This window comes from Eublepharis macularius, chromosome 14, assembly GCF_028583425.1.
Source record: "Eublepharis macularius isolate TG4126 chromosome 14, MPM_Emac_v1.0, whole genome shotgun sequence".
NCBI lineage: Eukaryota > Metazoa > Chordata > Lepidosauria > Squamata > Eublepharidae > Eublepharis > Eublepharis macularius.
Genome location: NC_072803.1, coordinates 50203282 through 50222021, shown reverse-complemented (window position 1 = coordinate 50222021; position 18740 = coordinate 50203282).

Genomic DNA, 18740 nt, shown 5'->3' with positions numbered 1-18740 from the left:
GCCCGGCGGCCGCTGCCACCACCCACCTTCCCACATAGCTGGGAATAGCAGCGCAACCCGCTTTGGCCTCCACGATCCATGATCCACGGCTCGGGAACAGGAGATGATCGGTGTGGATCGTTAATTCGGGATCGTCGCCAGCGCCAATTCACGATCAGCTGGATCGTTAATTTTTTTTTGATTGTGCCCATCTCTACTCATCAGTCTTGGTAGCTGACAGCAGACGATGATTCATGAATCTTGCACTCTTTCTCCATTCTTGCAATTCTACACGTCTCTGACAGTGTTGGTGTTGCAAAGGTGTAGATGAACCGGGTAGGCTGGAGGTGGCGTCTGAAGCCTTGTTTCCTGCTTCGGTGTTCTGTGATGTTGGCTCAGTCTCCGCTGTAGGCTGTGATTCCCTATCAGCCGGAAACCCCATTTCTTGTTGTTCTTCTTCTGACTCGAGGTCAGCTGCAGCTGGATCAATTATATGCCGAGGGCAAACTGCAGGCTATTCGTCATCTGATGAATCGTCACTGAGCACAGACTGAGGGCCAAGCTACAAGTGACGAATGACACTTGAACGGCAAGTGTATTTCTCCCTGTTCACTTGCCCTCCACTCAATCCACTTGCCATTCAAGTGTCATTCGTCACTTGTAGCTTGGCCCTGAGGCTGACTTACGACATAGTGTTTATATACAGGGCTCATTTTGAGGGGGAACGCGCAGGAACGCAGTTCCAACAGTTCCCCAAAGAGGTCACATGTCAGATGGCTCCACACACCTGACTCTTGGCCATTTTGGGCCTGTTTCAGCCTGGATTGGGGCCAAAACGGCCCGGATCGGGCCTCTGACGGGTGGTGGATCACTCTCCTACTTAGCAGCAGCCCAATCCTGACCATTTTGGGACGCTTTTCAGCCATTTCCAGCTCCTTGTTGCCATTTTGGGCCCAATTTCAGCCCTGAATGGCCAGGATTGGGTCCAAAACAGCCAGGATAGGTGGTCAGGGGGTGTGGCACATGCAAATCAGTTATGCTAATGACACACTTCCAGCACTGGTAAGGGGCGTGGCATATGCGAATGAGTTATGCTAATGAGTTCCTCCAGCTCTTTTTCTACGAAATGACCCCTGTTTATATATGTCTCTGCTGGCTCTTTGTGTCACCTGATCCTGCTAGGCTGAAACCTACAGTGCTCCTTCCAACCATCAGCAATGGTGGCACTGTAGTGTAACAGAGATGAGGCCTGCCGTTTCCTTTGACAGCAAACTGCCCAATGGTAGAAGAAGCAATATACCCTGGCTCCACTGCTTGGTGCTTGGACCCCTAGCATGAGACACTGGTGGCTTGCCCAAAGCACTTTAGCCCAAGGCACTTGGAACACCCTTAGGCATCACACTGAATTGTTGTGAAGATTTTGAGAGAAATTAGATTTGGAATGGGGCGATGCTGAGGTCTGGTTAGACTTGGTGGGGGGGGGATAGCTTAGTCTTTCTTTGCTGCTGCATCCTAGAAATATCAGGGCTGTTTTCAAACATCTTTAAGATAGCACAATATTCATGGAAGGCTGCTAGCTTCCTCGCGCAATTTTTGATGCCATCTATTTACAAAATAGAGGCAGGCAGTGATAATGGTGCTTTCATGCTGTATCGTCAAAAATCGCGCGAGGAAGCCAACAGCCTTCTGTGAGTGTTGCGCTATTTTAAAGATGTGTGAAAATGGCCCGGCCCAACCTATACGTTTGCAAGATTATTTCAAACATACCAATAATCTACAGCCCTACGGGAACCCTTTAAAAGATGGCTTAAACCTCCTTAGGGATGTGAGGGTGTGAAGCAATATTTTAAGAGAACAGAATTAAAGGTGGAGACCTTCCTTTTTCTTTCCCAAAACACGCTGACGATTACACCTCAGAGAGAAGGCAAAACATCTCAGGCATCCAGCTACACAGAGCAGATTGTGAGTCAATCGGCTAAGCCAGGATTTGGCCGAGAGGCAGCTTTAAAACCAGCCAGTTCACTTAATGCCCCGGTTAAGGCCAGCTACCTTTTCCTCCTTGATCCTCTGCAGGATTCCTCCACAACTGAGTGAAATCCTCTGGGCCAGTTTCATAGAAATCTAATGTTTCCATTTGTTATAGAGCATAACATGGCCTTGAAATAGCAGCTGCTTTGGGAAGGGTGAAGAATTCAGGAATGAGGTGGGGGATGAACCCCAGGCAATAGGATTAAGGCAAAGAGATGCACTCGGCTGCCTTTTGTCACAAGCAACTCCAAAGGAAGGACATACAGAGTATGCGCTGCACATTCATTCATTCTCCTGTGGGTTCTCTATTTCATTCAGAATCTACCACATCCTGCTTTTGAAAAGTACCAGGCAAGGACATTGCCTGACCGTGACCGTTAATTCGCAGGTGTCAATCAAATCATATCCTGAACACAAACATTGGACACATATCACGCGCACAGAAACCTAAAGCTCCTGCTGCATAATATCTCTGGGCTCTTTCACTTAGCTGTGTGAAGGATATATGGTGAATAATAAAGGGGTTATACAAATAATGTGATTTGACTTAAGGCTCTTCTTATATGAGGGACAGGGATTGCATTTCCCCATCAAAAACAAACCTTGAAAAAGGGGTAAGACAAGAATAGTTCATATGTGATGGAAGGAAAAGGGCAGCTTTGTTGCAGAATCGCCTTGGATTTTGTGCCCCCCACCCACCCCTGAGGATAAGCAGGTTGCTGTTTTAATAGTTTAATCCTAAGCATATTCTACATTTGCATGGTGGACATGGTCATTACGAATGAGCGATAAGGGATTTGACAGAAGAACATTAATGCTCCTTAATAACTGCGGATGTTTCCTGAATGAGCAATTTTCTTGCAGGCATGGGGTCTCAGACCTGTGTTTTGCAAGTTCAATATGTGTGCGTGCGCGCATGTGCGCACGTGCACACATGCACATGTGCCAAAATTTTGAAGTTTTAGGAGTGTAAAATGCTTACAATATTAGGTGAAAAGGAGAGTGGTAATTAACGAGAACACATTTTTTCATTAGTTAACTATAAGCTAGGCTTGTTTGCTGAGACTTGTTCACTGTTGGCAGCCTTCCTCTTGGAGTCAGCGAAGAGGGAAGGATGGCTAAGAAGGAGTTTAAAACTCCTGAGGCACCTGACAGAAAAAAACACCAAGATGGCTGAATGTGAACATTAAAGAACAGAAGTCTGAAACCTATACTGGATGCACAAATCCCCTGGACCTCCTCCGAGGGACAGTGTTAATCAAATTGGAAAGGGGAGGTTTTTATAATAATCTAACAGTAACTTCTGTGGGGGCCTGTGAGGAATCATGGGGAGGGGAAAGGACTCACTGGGAAATTTCTCCCCAACCTACATCTTCTATTCCAGGCCATTATAAGTGTGTAGGGTCTCACACAAACCTGTTTCTCCTTCTCTCTCTGAGCAGAACCACAAGTGACAAAAGGCACAGATTGGACACTTGTCAGCTTCCCTCAAGTTTTGATGGGAAATGTAGGCAGCTTGGCGGAATGTTGGACAAGTGACAGTTGAAAAGTCCATTGGACAGCAGTCAGAGAGCCAAGCTGCGAGACCAGGATGCCTACATTTCCCATCAAAACTTGAGGGAAGCTGACAAGTGTCCAATCTGTGCCTTTTGTCACTTGTGGTTCTGCTCTCTGTTTTCTCTCTTTTAGCTAACAATTACTGGCCCTAAACCTTCTGTATCCCCAGGACTGAGTATGCTCGTCTGATCAGGCCATGTTGGGTTTGGGGGTGGCTTTTTAACTTACCTACTAATATTCTTTCTTTTTTTTCTTTTTTTTTTGTACTTGGGGAATTCCTCCAAGTATATAGAATCCTAGCAATGTCTGCGGTGAACCCATTTTGCTTGCATTTAAGTTTGCCTGTTAGGAGAAAGCGAAAAAGTTGGTGGTCCACAGGAATCACTGGAGGGGGTAAAAACAAAAGGTTTCAATGCTTCTACGTCCCATAACTTCCCCCTCCAGGATTCTATAAGCTCTTGAGCTTCAGCCAACAAATTTCTGTAACGTTCCTCTTCCTGCCATCCACCCCCTTTGACTTTCATTAGCTCACAACACTCTGGAGTATGCTGTTGCCAGCCTCCAGGTAACGGCTAGAGATCTCCCGGAACTATAACTGATCTCCAGACAACAGAGCTCCTGGAGAAAATGGCGACTTTATAGGGCAGACGCTATGACATTATACCCCAGTGAGGCCCCTCCCCAAACCACACCCTCTCCAGGCTGCACCCCCTTAATCTCCAGGAATTTCCCTACCAGGATCTGATAATCCTCCTCCATCCTCACCAGGCTGGGTTTTTTTCTTAAAGGATGGGAGGCGTGTTCAATTTACAAAGTTGTATGTTTTTCTGCATAATTGGGTGACTCCCTGAGTCTGCAGCAACTCCTGCCTTGCCTGTGGGCAGCCTGGTTTTACTGCTTTCACAAAAGGTCACAAGCTACCCACTTTATGGCTACGTATAGCAATAATAAATTACAGTGGGCCTATTTTGAAAGGCAAGCCCTGATACCACTTAGACATATCACTGTTTTGGTCTCTTTGTTACTGAAGACATTTCCTCCCTTCACAGAGACCTTGTCTGCTATCTCACTGGACTCAGACAGCTGGGCACCAACCTCTCTGCTGTACTTTTCCATCAGGGAAGAAGATGGATTTCAGTTTCATTTGGTACTGTAATGGCTGCAGCCTGTAAGCGGACTGACAGTGGAGTAACAGAGTGAGCACAGACAGAGAGAAAACCGAGGCCCAAATGACACTTGACTCTGGGGGACCTTTGATCAGAACCCCAGGCTGCAAAAGATCGGGGCTGTGGATCTGGGAAGCAGGACGAAACTCTTCACTCTGCGCCACTTCCTTGATCTAAAAGATCCCAACCAAATACTTAATGTCCCAGAAAGGAAAAAAGAAGGTACAATATGTTCCCTATCTTTCTGGGGCTTAAAACAGCCCCATTTTGATCACAAAAATGTATGGGGGAGAAGTAAACCCATTCCCTAGAGACACGGTCCATTCATTTCATGCACTCAGGGCTGCTTTTCAGAGTTAAACTACATACCTGAGGGTCCAATAGTCCCCAACATTTTAGGCTATCTGAAGTTTAAGTAGGACCTAGAGCTGGCTGCAGCAATGACTCCTTGGAAGTCTGACACAGAATTACCAGCTTATAGAGGTCTCCTTGCCTAAACTTGTGCTCTCTTTGTATGTAAAGCAAATGTTACAAATCTGCTTTAAGTCTCCAGTGCTCCATCTTAAGCACAGGGAACTCGGCTTACTAGTAGCATTGCCAACCCAGGTGAGGCCTGAAGATCTGGAATTACAACTGATCTCCAGGCTACAAAAATCAGTTCACCTAGAGAAAATGGCTGCTTATGAGTGTGGACTCTGTGGCATTATACCCTGCTGAGGTCCCTCCCCTTTTCAAACTTTGACTTTCTAATTGCTTAGGAGCCTCCCTACCGGTCTCCCGCCAGGAGGGCGACAAAGTCATCTGCCCCCCCATAAGTGCTGTCACCAGAATATTATCAAACTATGGCCCCCACCCACTCCTCTCGGTTTGTTTATGTTCAGATTGGGGAAATTGGAGGGGGGGGCGCCATCTGATATGCTGTTTTAGGTATTTATGTATTTATGTTTTCTGCATTTTAAAATCTATTTATATGTGTGTGTGTGTATATTTTAAATGCTCATTGAGCATTTTATTGTACCCCGCCCTGAGCCTGTTCATGGGGAAGGAGGGCTAAAAATCAAATTAAAAAAAAAAAACCTTGCCCTCCGTAAGCACCAGCCCCAAATCTCCAGGAATTTCCCAACCTGGGCTGTTTTCACACTACTAACCTGCTTCCGTAACGTTGTGAAACGTCATGCAAAAACCGCAGAAGATAGCATCTTCTCGCGAGAGTTTTGCGTGATGTCGTGCAAAACTCTTGCGAGAAGACACTATCTTCTGCGTTTTTTGCGCGACGTTTCACAACGTTACAGAAGCAGGTTAGTAGTGTGAAAACAGCCCTGGAGATGAAAACCCTATTGGGGAGGAAGGTTAAGGTTATACCCATCTTTGCAGCAGCTGTATGAAATCAGGTCTGAGCTTCTGTTGCTCCATTGTTGGTAGGTAACAATGATGTTCTCCCCTTCGCCTGAGTCCCAAATGCCCAAGAGGTGCCAGTACTCTGAAAAAGGTGCCAGTACTTCATAGCATTGCATTACCCACGCACCCACTACCACCAAAAAAAAAAGCCCTTAGTACCTACATAAAGAAATTATACCCAGTAGCATTACTCCTGGAATTTATTGCTGATTGGTGAAGTGGGGAGTATGTATCCTTTTCATCTCACCTCAGTAGGGCTTACTGTTCAAGCAAATGGACTGTGATGAGATATAATCAGTCCCATCAGCGAAACAATTCATTGCATCTACCAAAGGTCGCAGCAATCCCTGGGGGGCAAAAGTCCACAGACAAAGAAATCTAAAGTGCATTACGGTATTGATCATTAGAACCATTGATCTGTAACACAAGCAACTGCCATTTCTAACAACAGCTCAATTCAAAATTTTCAAATACTTTAGCAAATTATAGACTGCCCAGATTGATATATACACATCTGTGTCCATGAGAAGGTAAAACGGATTTTCTGGACCTCTAAAATTGGGTAATTTATTATTAAGGGCGCACACAAATCTTGGTTCAACCGTTGCCACCTCCAGTTAAGGAATCTCAAGTAGCAGGTGTTCTGCCTGAGCCGCAGAGAACCATGGCCAGTCAATGGACCAGTAGTTCAGCTTGGTATAAAGCAGCTTCATATGCTTATATAGAAGGAGCTGTTACTCAGTGGTAGAGCACTGGCTTTGCATACAGAAAGTCCCAGGCTCAGTCCCTGACATCTCCAGTTGACTGCAGGCAGCAGGTTAGGGACGGGCCTATCTCTGCCTAAGATCCTGGAGAATGATGGCTAGCAAGAGTAGACGCCACCAAGCTAGACGGACCAGTCAACCGCCTTTGTATAAGGCTGCTGCGTTCAAGCAATCAGTTCTTGACATAACAGGCATTGCCATTGTTAATTTCCTAGTCTAGAGCTGGCCTTAGGGCCAAGCTACAAGTGACGAATGACACTTGAACGGCAAGTGGATCGAGTGGAGAGCAAGTGGAGGGCAAGTGAACAGGGAGGAATACACTTGCCGTTCAAGTGTCATTCGTCACTTGTAGTTTGGCCCTCAGTGATCAGACTCAACAGACATTTGCTGAGCCTATGCCTTAGCCAAGCTACAAGTGACACTGGACACTAGTTGGATGGGAAGTTTTGATGGGAAATGTAGGTGTCCTAGTCTTGCCGCTTGGCTCTCCGACTGCTGTCCAATGGACTTTTCAACTGTCACTTGTCCAACATTCCGCCAAGCTGCCTACATTTCCCATCAAAACTTGAGGGAAGCTGGCAAGTGTCCAACCTGTGTCAGGAATGACTTGTAGTTTGGCTCTTAGAAAGGGCTGCTAGGTTTGCCAACATCCAAGTGGTGGCTGGAGATCTCCCAGAATTATGACTTATCCCCAGACAACAGTGATCCGTTCCTCTGGAGAAAATAGCTGCTCCGGAGGGTGGTCTCTATGGCATTATAACCCATTGAAGTCCCTCCCCTCCCGAAACCATCTCTAGCCTCCACCCCACAAATCTCCAGGAATTTCCCAACCTGGAGCTGGCAACCTTAGGTGACTCTGCTGTTCCTCTTCCTCTTTGCCTTTGAGAGCAGTATTGAGAACGGAGAAGGGGCAGTAGCAAGCACTCTACCAGCTCTCTTCCCCATTCTCCACCTCTGGGAAGTTGCAAGTGGTGAGCTCAGACAGCAAGCGGGTGAGGGCTGGCAGGAAGAAAGAGAGGTGTCCTGCAGGCTCCCCCAAACCAGAAGCTGCCACTGGACCAGGTCCTCCGCTAAAGGGAGTAGTTGTGCCAGGAAATGATCTCATCGACTAACCCAGGCTTTTCTTCCACAGCTATTAATACCTTTCTTACTAATCAATCACAGGAGACAATGGAAGACCCAGCTTGAATGCATAATACGTTCTTTGGGTAATCTGTTCATACAATTGGGATTTGGCAGGAGAAGCACTGAAAAGATAAGCACGAATGTGTAACCAATGCTTAATACAGGGACATTACCCTTCTAAGTGCCGGATTCTCTTTCCATTCATTTTAGTGCAGCCGTTTCATGTAATGGGCCAAGCTGTTTCATTTGCTAAAACACTCATCAGGAAAAGGGGGGGGGGGACAGTGCTGTAGCCAGATCCAAAAGAATTCTGGCTTACATTGGCCGTGGGAAAGTGTTACTGGATGAAACTAAAGCAAGCAAGATCGCAGCATTTTCACACTAGACAAAAAACCAAATTAAATGGAGAAAGGTTGGTTTGTAAATAAATCCCCTCACATACTGGCTGCTTCCACACAAGTTCATTCTCCATTATGGATTCATTCCCAGGGCAAATGCAGAGGCGTTGACAACAGCAGTGGAGTTTCCACACAGGGCAATTGCTTGGTTGTTTGTCCCTTTGTAACTGCCACCCACCTGAAGGTTTTTATCACAGTTTTTTAAAATTGGGATGCAGAAGAGGGAAGGACTTTGGGTCACCCCCATGGGTGTAGTAGGGCAGGCTGGTGGTGATGGCTTCTCTCTACTGGGGTGGGAAGGCAAGCCAGGATGGTGGCCCCTTGCACACTGCAAATAGGAGGGTGAACTGGTTCTTCATAGTAGCAGTGTCCCGAGATGTGTTCTATGTAGATGTCTCAGGACCACTAGATGGTGTTGGACAACAGAAGCCTGCACATTAGTTTGTTGTGCTGCTTCCCTACCCCACAGGCTTTCACTACAGGCTCATCCTTAGTGTCCCAGTCTCTTACAGCAACAACAAGTAGGGCATGGCTGGACACTTTGTACATCTTGGAAGGAAAAAATGGTGTAGAGTGGAATGATGTAAGCTGCTTTGGGTCTCCACTGGGGAGAAAGGTGGGTTATAAAGGAAGTAATTTTTTAAAAAAATAAAAGTCAGTAGTAAATACATTGCTATTGTATTATACCAATGTAGCTACTACCCATGTTTTAAGAGCCAGCAAAAAACCCTCTGGTGGTGGGGGTGGGGGGAATAGCAGGGATGAAGCAGGGAGGGGAAATGGCATTAGATGTAGATGGGGAGGTTTGGAAACTGACACCTTCCTGTCCCCAGGTGGGCTAACTCACTTTAACGCCAATGTTTCTGGAAAATCGGAGCAAAGGAAGGGAAACAGTGAAAAGTGATGGAAAGAGTACAATGCCTGGATGCACTGAAACACTCTGCTGTAGCTTGAGAGCCAGGACAGAGCAAATAATCCACAAGGAAGCAGCAATTGCTGTGTTATGTATGGACTGTGTATCTGTTACTATTTGGTGGGAGAACAAGAGGGGCACAGACTGTGGCATTGGTCTCAGACTAAAGCTTCCTGAACTTTTTTTTAAAAGAGCATATGAGGAGTCTTTGGCCATATCTGCCCCAGATTTAGGGCTGCCAGGTCCCTCTATCCTCCCAGCGGGAGGGTTGGGACCTGGTGCTTACTTTATGCCGGCTCTCAGTTTCTCCCCACATGCTCATGAAGTGTGTGCGCGCTCCGGAGCCAGCATGAAGTTGTCACTTCTGCAAGTGACTTCACCACACCGGGCACGTGGCAATGTCACTTCCATGAGTGATGTCATTGTGCCAGATGCAAGAGTGCGCCCGCGCTCTGTGTGGGGACGATCCGGCCCATTTGGGGCCCAAATCAGCCCCAAACGAAGTGTGGGAACGTTCCTGCAGCTGGCACGACAATGTTACTCACGGAAGTGATGTCACTGCACCAGGTGGGAGAGTGCACACAGCGCGTGCTCCTGAGGTGCTCCAGGAGCTTGCCCCCTCCCAGAAATCTCCCAGTGATCAGTGGATAAGGGGGCAAATACCTAAGAGTTTGCCTGCCACCAGCAGGCACCTGAGAACCCTACCTGGATTCAATGTAGGGCTGCCAGGTCTCCCGGCAGGAGCAGGGAATCCCCCAATCCCACCCTCCTCCCCCTGCCATCACTCACCTGGCCAGCAGGGGGGAAAGGCAGGGAACAGGCCTCCCAGGTGTGCTTCAGGGGTGGCGTGACAACGTCAATCCCAGGAGTGACGTCATCATACAGGCACAGGCCCAGGAGCACTCTTGCACTTTGCATCAGGCCGATTTGGGCCCCAAACTCCCAGAACTGACATCATTGCATTGCCCTGAGAGCTTGTGTAAGCTTTGCATGCATGGGAAGACAGGGAAAAAGGAGAATGCTGGGTCCCCCTCCCTGACACCATCCTCTCAGCGGCCATTTCCTCCCCTTACCATTGGGGTGTGTGTGTGTGTGTGCTTTTTGTTTTGTTTTTTTAATCAGCTATTGAATATTGTTATATTAATATAGTGTGATGACAGTAGATGTAAGAGATCATCTGAATTCCCAACTTTCATTTAAAACAAAAGACAAGTCTCTGCCCCTTTGGCATATCTCTCCAATACAAGGGGCTCCAGACTTACTTTTCTTTAAAATGAAAGCTGAAAATTCAAAGAACCTGTTACGCACATTGTTATAATGATATAACAATACTGAATTGCCGGTTTTTTAAGGTAGCAGCCACACCAGGCTTACCACATGCCTGCGTGTGGCAGGCAAACCTTAGCCCCTGCCCTCACTTGCCCTGGATCAATTGAGGAGTGGGAGAAAAATGGGGAGAAATGACATCACAGCCCCTCTCCTCATGGCATTTTAGGAATTTTCCCAATCTCTATTGTCTTTACCTGGAAGTGATGTCACAGTATCTGCAACACTCCCCCCTCCCCAGGCTCCACCCCCAAAGCTTCTGTGATTTTCAGGCAATGGGGCTGGAAAGCCTAGGCTCCTCTCCATTTGAAGTGCAGCAAGGTATACCTAGAAGGAAGGGCTGCTGGACTTGTCAACAAATTCCCACTGGGCCAGATAACTTTTCACCTGATCCAGTGCCACTTGGAACATTTGCCCCAGTGCTCTTGGGAGCAAAATGTGACTCATTCCCCTGAGCCTCCCTCCAGCACATCCTTGTCCCCGGGCCAAATAAAAGTTTCAGTAAACGATCCAGATGGCTCAAGTCAGCATTTGCTGATGTGCCTCTTTTTTTTTTTTTGCTGCCTGTTTAAACAGTTCAAGTATCATTCTTCCAATGGAATCGCACCAACAGATGGCAGGAGAAGCAAATGAACGCTCTTTGATTTCATCGGCTCCATTTTTAATGGCCAGTTTTAATGAACACGTATTTGCCTTGTGCAATGGAGTTCTTTCACTACCACCATGTTGTCTGCTCATTGATCACAGAATGAATAAAATTCCCACCGACCAGAGAAGGGCCCTGGAAAATGCTAAGTCCATCTCAGGTTAAATGTTTGCCTATTATTATTATCATCTTCATCACTAATGTTATAATTATTATTAACTATAAATGTTTGCATGTTGATGACAATAATAATTTCTAGAATGCTTGCATCAAATGTTTAGGCATTGTACTGGAGTATGCAAAGCCATTTTGTATTTTTCTTTCTAGTTCAGTATTATGTTGAATAAAAAGTTTTTCAGAACCTAGCAGGGAATGATTTCCTTTTATCCTTTTGCTTTGATCTACCAGGCTCCCCTCCTGATCCACGAAAAGCCACCTGACGGTGGTCCCTGATCCTCCCCAAAGGGACAGCCTTTGCCCCAAATAAAAAATAACCATAAAATCAGCAGTATACAACCCCCTGCCCTCCCAAAACAACCAGTCTCCACCTCTAATCTCGCATCAACCACCGGGCATCGCCCTCTGATCCAGCCAACTCACCCAGCAAACTCTTTTACTTCCATCAACTGGCCAGTTGTTTTTTAACAAGAAAAACTTGGCAGCCCTTTTCAAGCAACGATGGAAACCATCCTCCAGTTGTTGATCTCTTTTGAGGAAACAATATTGTGTTTTCAAATTCTTTCAAGCTTAGTTCTTGTTTTTCTTTTAAAACTGAAAAAGTAAGATCTACTTCCTTTGATTTCCTGTGCATGTGTTGCCATTTGAATGGTATGAGTATCTCATTAAAGAGAGTCTCTTTGGCTTGCAAGGGTCAGGGGTGAGTGCTTTACTAGCCAGCCTCTGCTCTTTCTCTGTCTCTCATAACAAATTGTTCTCTTGAATTCTGCTTTACAGAATCTTTTGTCCCATCCTCGGTGCCTGGAAACGCAGTCCACAATCACAGAGCAGAAAGAAGACAAGAGTTCAGACCATCCTGAATCCAGAAGAGTGACCATCTTGCTCTTTAATAAGCAGACAGTGTTAGCTGCCTTGAAAATTCAAAGGCATCATTATTTCTTTCTGAAAGGGAGAAATCTGAACTCTTCAAAAGTGAACACTACACACCAGATACTTCTTGAGTGACACGAAAAGATGTCAGGATTCTTAAGAAAGGAAAGCCCAGTATGGTTTGAGTGATGGGCTGGCAACATCCAGTTGGCCATGATGGGAGACAGGAGGATAAACAAGATGGATTTTTGGCATGATCCTGCAAGGTTCTTTTAATATCCTTGCGGCCTTTGTGAGCAGCTTGCCTAGCTCTCTGTCATATAATATGCCCTTATGATTATGAGAATCATAAACCCTCTCTCTTTAATGTGCTTCATGCCACAGTAGCAAGCTGCCTAGCTGGGTGAGATGTTGCTGGCTCCTGGTTGGGAGACCGAGATACAAATTGAATGTTGATGGAATGCAAAGTTTAAGTGTGACGGGCTCCCACCCTCCTAGCCTTGGAACGAGTAACATTCCTGACAAAAGAGGTACTTGAATAGATTTCTGTAAACAAAACCTCCGGATATTCCCCCTCCCTTCTCCATTCAAGATTGATCAAAATCAAATCTATCCAGCAATCAAGGGCCATCAATCATCTCTGATAAGTTTAAACTCTTCCTGGGAAAACTTAATCTAAACTCTAAATTCATTATCTGGAGACACAATTAAAACTACAGTTTCATTGTCCAGCACTGGGAATAACTAATCTAAACCTTCCCAGCTTTCATTGTCATACCCTGGAATGACAATCAAGGCTTCACAATCTCTTTGTCTATCTCAGAAGACAACCATTATAGTCCTTTTTTGTTGGGCTGAAGTCACCTTCTTGCCCCAGGGCCTATTTTGCCCTACAATGCTCAGTCTTTGCCCCAGCCAAAGTGTGTGCACTTACTTGGATCCAAGTGCCATACCCTCAGATTTCTCTGAACCTCATGGCAAAGAATGCTATTCATTTGAGCCTCCTTCCTCTGTGGACTTCTCTACACTCTGAAGGTAACTTACCCGAATCCTACAACCTATGTCCAATCTCCTCACTGCTTTTCCTAGGACTCTTGTATGCCCATGATTTTTATATATTTGCCTTTTGCTGTGTGTGTGAATTTCCCCTTTTAAATAAAATATTTGTTTTGGAAAACACCCATCTAGTCAGTTTCCTTGGGGAAGGGACCTGGTATACATTGGTGGAGGATTTCGCTTGTTACCTCCTCTCACAGCTTCTCATTTGCTAATTCCCCCTACTCACAAGGAGACCCATCTAGGTAACACCTGAAGCAAGGCAGTCATTTCACATCTAGCTGCTGCTCAAGGCACAGTTACAGGGGCTGGTTCCTTGTGCAAGGAGTTGGGATCAGGCCCAGTTCCTGGAAGGAGTGTAGTTCCAATCTTCCAGGGTCTGATCAACAGCTGCTCTAGTCCTTGAAAGAAGGTTGGAGTTATAAGCCATCCACCTGGTGTTTACTTTTTGTTCAGCTCTCTGATTATCTCATATCTGAGCATGATAGTTCCCCCTTTCCCCATTGCAGCAAAAATCCCCATCTGTTTATTCATAACCTGGCATTAGCACCCAAATTCTAATTAGCAATCTGTGTGCAGCTGTTCTGTTTTTAAACAAGGCACAAAGAGATCCAACAAAGGCTTTAATACAATAAAGCTTCCTGCAATAGAGGCCGTTACAGCTCTTTCATCCCAGCCCCGAATAAAATTAATTCTGTTGCTACTGCAGAAACAATTGATAAATTGAGTTTAATCCTTTTCCACGTCTCTAGATTAAAACTACTTCTGCTCAAAAGTGCATGTTGGAAGGCAGGGGCTCTGTCACACAAATGACTTTGCAATATGAAAAAGTGACGTAAACAAAGGTGTTCTAGAAGGAGATGAAAAAGAGGTGATTGGTTAAAACGGTGACTATCCTCATCAATCAATTTGAGAGCTAAACTACAAGGGACGAATTACACGAGGACGTGCATGTGAAGGGAGTCGCAATGTTAGTCAGGAAGCTGAGTTTTAAAAGACAGATTGGAAGGCTCTATCAATTTCCCCTCTTTAAGGAGCCAGCAAAGAATGCTTGTCAAAGGGTTTGTTAATTTTTTCTTTGCCTCCCAAAGGCTCTGTCTGTTTCACTTCCCCTTCTAAGAGACAAAGAAGAAATAAAGAAACCCTCTGAGGAGCAGTCTTTACTGCCTCTGTAGAGAGAGGAAATTGACAAAGCCTTCTAATCTGTCTTTAAAAACTCAGCTTCCCAGCTAACATTGTGACTCCCTTCACGTGAGTATCCTCCTGTAATTCATCTCTTGTAGTTTAGCTCTGAATGATAAGGAAAGTAGGCCTCACAGATATTTCAGTTGAGTTGTCAAGAATGCTTTCATGCAAATGAGATTTGAGGGCTCCAATGCATTTCTTGCATACAAGCATATGAGAAATTGGGCCGGAGTTGCGACTGAAAATCGATGTAAGTAGTTTCCTAATTTCCATCCTAGTTTTGCAGAAACGCCAGACCAGGGAGCTGTGAATTTGATTGGCACAGGAGTAGAAAAGGAGATGGTGCACAGCTATCCCTAAAACCAGAGAAGGAAGAGGAAGCAGCTGGGCATCTCTCTGTTTGGATCTCCTCCTCACCATCATCAGGAGAAGAGACAGCAGCAAGGCTCTGCTACCATCAGGCCTGGATTGAGACATTATTGAAATCATTTAGCTATCTCTAAAACCAGAAGGAGAAGAGGCAGCAGCCAAGCATCCCTCTATTAAAGTGTATCCCAATGTATGGGTCAGGAGGACCCAGAAGTGGTTTGCAAAGCCTCTGAAAGTGAGTTACAGGCCAGCCTTCCCAATGGCTGCCCCATCTCTGTCTTTCTCTCCCCTCTTTCTCTGTGCCAGCTTGGCAGCTTCTCACAATCTTGCTTTCCCCACCCTTTGCAACAATAATGAGGGTGGGGAAAGCCATCCAGCAACTAATGACTTTACAGATATATATTTTTTCCTATCTAAAATACTATTTCTGTAGGACAACCACCACTTGTGAAGTGGCTCCTATCAGAACCAACTTTTGTGCTAAATTTATGGTAACAACTTTGATGTCAGCATATATAAAATCAAGAGATTCCTTATGTGTATGTTTCTTTTCTTTTCTTTTTTTTGAAAATTTTTTTATTGGGTTAGGATCATATATTTACACATCACAGTCAATTTTCCCATTTCCCAATTTCTAACCCCCTCCCTTTCCCCCCCTTTTTTGTTGACTTCCAACAGTTTTCCAACCCTTTGTCCCTTTTCCCTTACTCTTTATATATTCCTCTATCTAATCAAATGTATATTCTCCTTTTATTCTAAGCAATACTTCTTTAACTATTTTTAATGCTCTGTACCCATAATGGATAAACAATTTATCCCATAATTCCGTTTTCAAATATTTCTGTATAACGTAAACTATATAAACTATATAAGCCATACAATCATATAAATCAACCAACTTAACTTATACTCTATATATTATTCATTCTATCTTCTTCTTTCTGTTTTAGTTATATTTGTTTACATTGATATTTTATATATGATATCAATCAATTTGACTCATATATACCTTCATAATAACATATTCAATTTGGTACATTGTGCAAAATCAGAAAGAAAATATTATTAGTTAGTCAATCCTTATAGTTAACCCTTATGATTAATTATTTTCTATCAATATTCTATTTATTATTCTATATATATCAATCTAGTAACATAACTGCTTAGAGATTCATTTTTACCTCTTCTCCCCCCTGGTAACATCACCCCCCTCTACATTTTATTATACTTCAATAGTTCTCAAACTGCCACAGTTCTCCTCCCACCTCCCATTTCTTCTCCAAATATTGTTTCAGCTTCTCCCAGTCTGTGTTAAACTGTCCTGGGTCCAGATTTCTCAGTTTTCTTGTCATTTTGTCCATTTCTGCCATATACAGCAATCTGTAAATCCAATCTTCAATAGTTGGCACTTCTTGTACTTTCCATTTTTTCGCATACAAAAGTCTAGCTGCAGCCGTCATATAAAATATCAACGTCCTATGATGGGCTGGAATTCCCTCCATTCCCAAGTTTAGTAGCAGGAGTTCTGGGTCTTATGTGTATGTTTCTGATGTGCAAATGTATCCTATGCCTTAGTAAAACCTAACACAGAAGGAATCTTGATATAAAAGTATGTACAGCATCAAGATTCCTTTAGTACAGTGTTTTGCATTATGTGTGCATCTTGAATGGGCATGTGTGAGAATCAAATGAATGGATTGAACTTTCCTTTCTTTTCAAGCTCCTTTGATCCAATAATCTTAAGCAGTAGATACGGAGTCTTTACTTCTTTAAGGAAAATATGGAGGAGAGATATTTGGCCAAAGATGGATTGAACTATAGGCAGTCATCATCAACATCACATGCACAGTACTCTAAAAAAATTAGAAACTGGAAGGGAGGCGAGAACAGTGGAAGATTCCAAATGTATCAGTTTCACTTCAGATAAAAGAACAGGTAATTTGGAATGCTGAAATCTGGAAAGAAATTTAAACAAGTATAATTTCAGAAACATCCCCAGAAAAACATGCACAGGCCATTGAGAAGCTGGTTGAATGGTTTAAAAGGAGAGATTATTGTTCCCGGCTTTCAGTTTTTGCTTGCAGTCACAAGTGGTTTGCTTCAATGTCACCTAAACCGGCAACAGCAGAAGGGTGGGGGGTTGGATCTCTTCTTCATAGTTTATCCATGAAAATTGCCAGCTATGACAATGTCATAGCCACAGGGGTTCTTGCCCCTTAACTGGATGGTCCAGGGTGCTCCCCTGAATATTCAGTTTTCATTTTACAGCAAAAAACAAACAGTGCAATCCTGTGCAGAATTACTCCACTCTTGGATTGGAATAACTCTATGTAGGACTGCACTGTTTGTCACTATCTCATATACACACACACACACACACACACGGACATGGAGATATTAGGGGAAATGTGCAGGCAGAATAAAAAATAAAACCTGATCCTGCTTTCTAGTATTCTGGTCAATGAGTGCCTGAGAAGTGAGAGACCTGGATGAGACAATTAAGCCATCAAGGGCTTCTGTTCCCAACAGCAAAGCTAAGAATCAGGATAGGAAAGCAATAGCCTTCGCACATCATGCCCCCTCCCCACAACCACTGGTTTTCAGAGGTACACTGCCTCTCATCATGGAATTCCATTTAGATAATACTAGCTTGATACCGGTGCTTCGCGACAGGATTTAACTACTTTAAATAGCAACTGCCTACTGTTTAGAATGTGGAGAGTGAGGACCAATCAGGCTGCATATGCAAATGACCTCTGTGTTCCAACTGTCTCGGGGGAGGGGGGAATGAGGTGTAGAATGTTGTGAGGCCCAATCAGGCCACATATGCAAATAACCTTGAAAGGCTGGCCCAATCGGAAGAGTGGCCAAGCTGGCAGTAGACAGAGGCGCAAGCAAGCAGCAGCCTGCCAGCCGCACACGGAAGCTGTATCCCTTTGGGGAAACACATTTTACCCTTTTTACCCCCTTTGGGAGTGATAAAATCCATTCTTAGTGGGTGTTTACTTCATGAAAGGAATGTTCTCCCGAAATTTCATGTTTCTAGGTCCAAGCGTTTGGGCTGGGCATTGATGAGTCAGTCAGGACACTTGTCTTTACATATTTAGATTTATTTTATTCAATTGTTTTGCCCTCCCTCCCCACAAATGGGCTCAGGGAGGGTTACATCAGATATAAATACAATATAAAATCACAATAAAATCAGGTAATCATAATACACATAAAATGTACAGTTTGCAGTCCCCAAGACGGCAGTCCTCATCCTTAGCATCCACCTCTGTTAATAATACTCAGGGGTGGAAGGAAGGGAAGAGAAGGAGGGGGCAATGTTCAAATCAGGCTGATTCATAAGGGGGGGCAGGATGATAACACCACCCCCTCCCAACAGGAGACTGGTAGGGAGGCTCACCAGATAGCACAGAATGGCCTCCACCATATGCCTGGCGGAACATCTCTGTCTTACAGGCCATCAAAAAGATAGAAGGTCTTGGAAGGCCTGAGTGTCCACAGACAGAGAGTTCCACCAGGCTGGAGTCAGGACCAAGAAGGTCCTGGCTCTGGTCAACGCCAATTGAGCCTCCCTGGGGCCGGGGACCACGAATAATTATTTGTCAGCAGAGCTAAGTGCTCTGTGAGATACGTATGAAAGATTAACGAAATCAAAGGCATGAAATCAAAGGTGCATCTGACGAAGAGAGCTGTGGTTCTCGAAAGCTTATGCTACAATAAAGTTGGTTAGTCTTAAAGGTGCTACTGGACTCTACTATCTTGCAATTACAGACT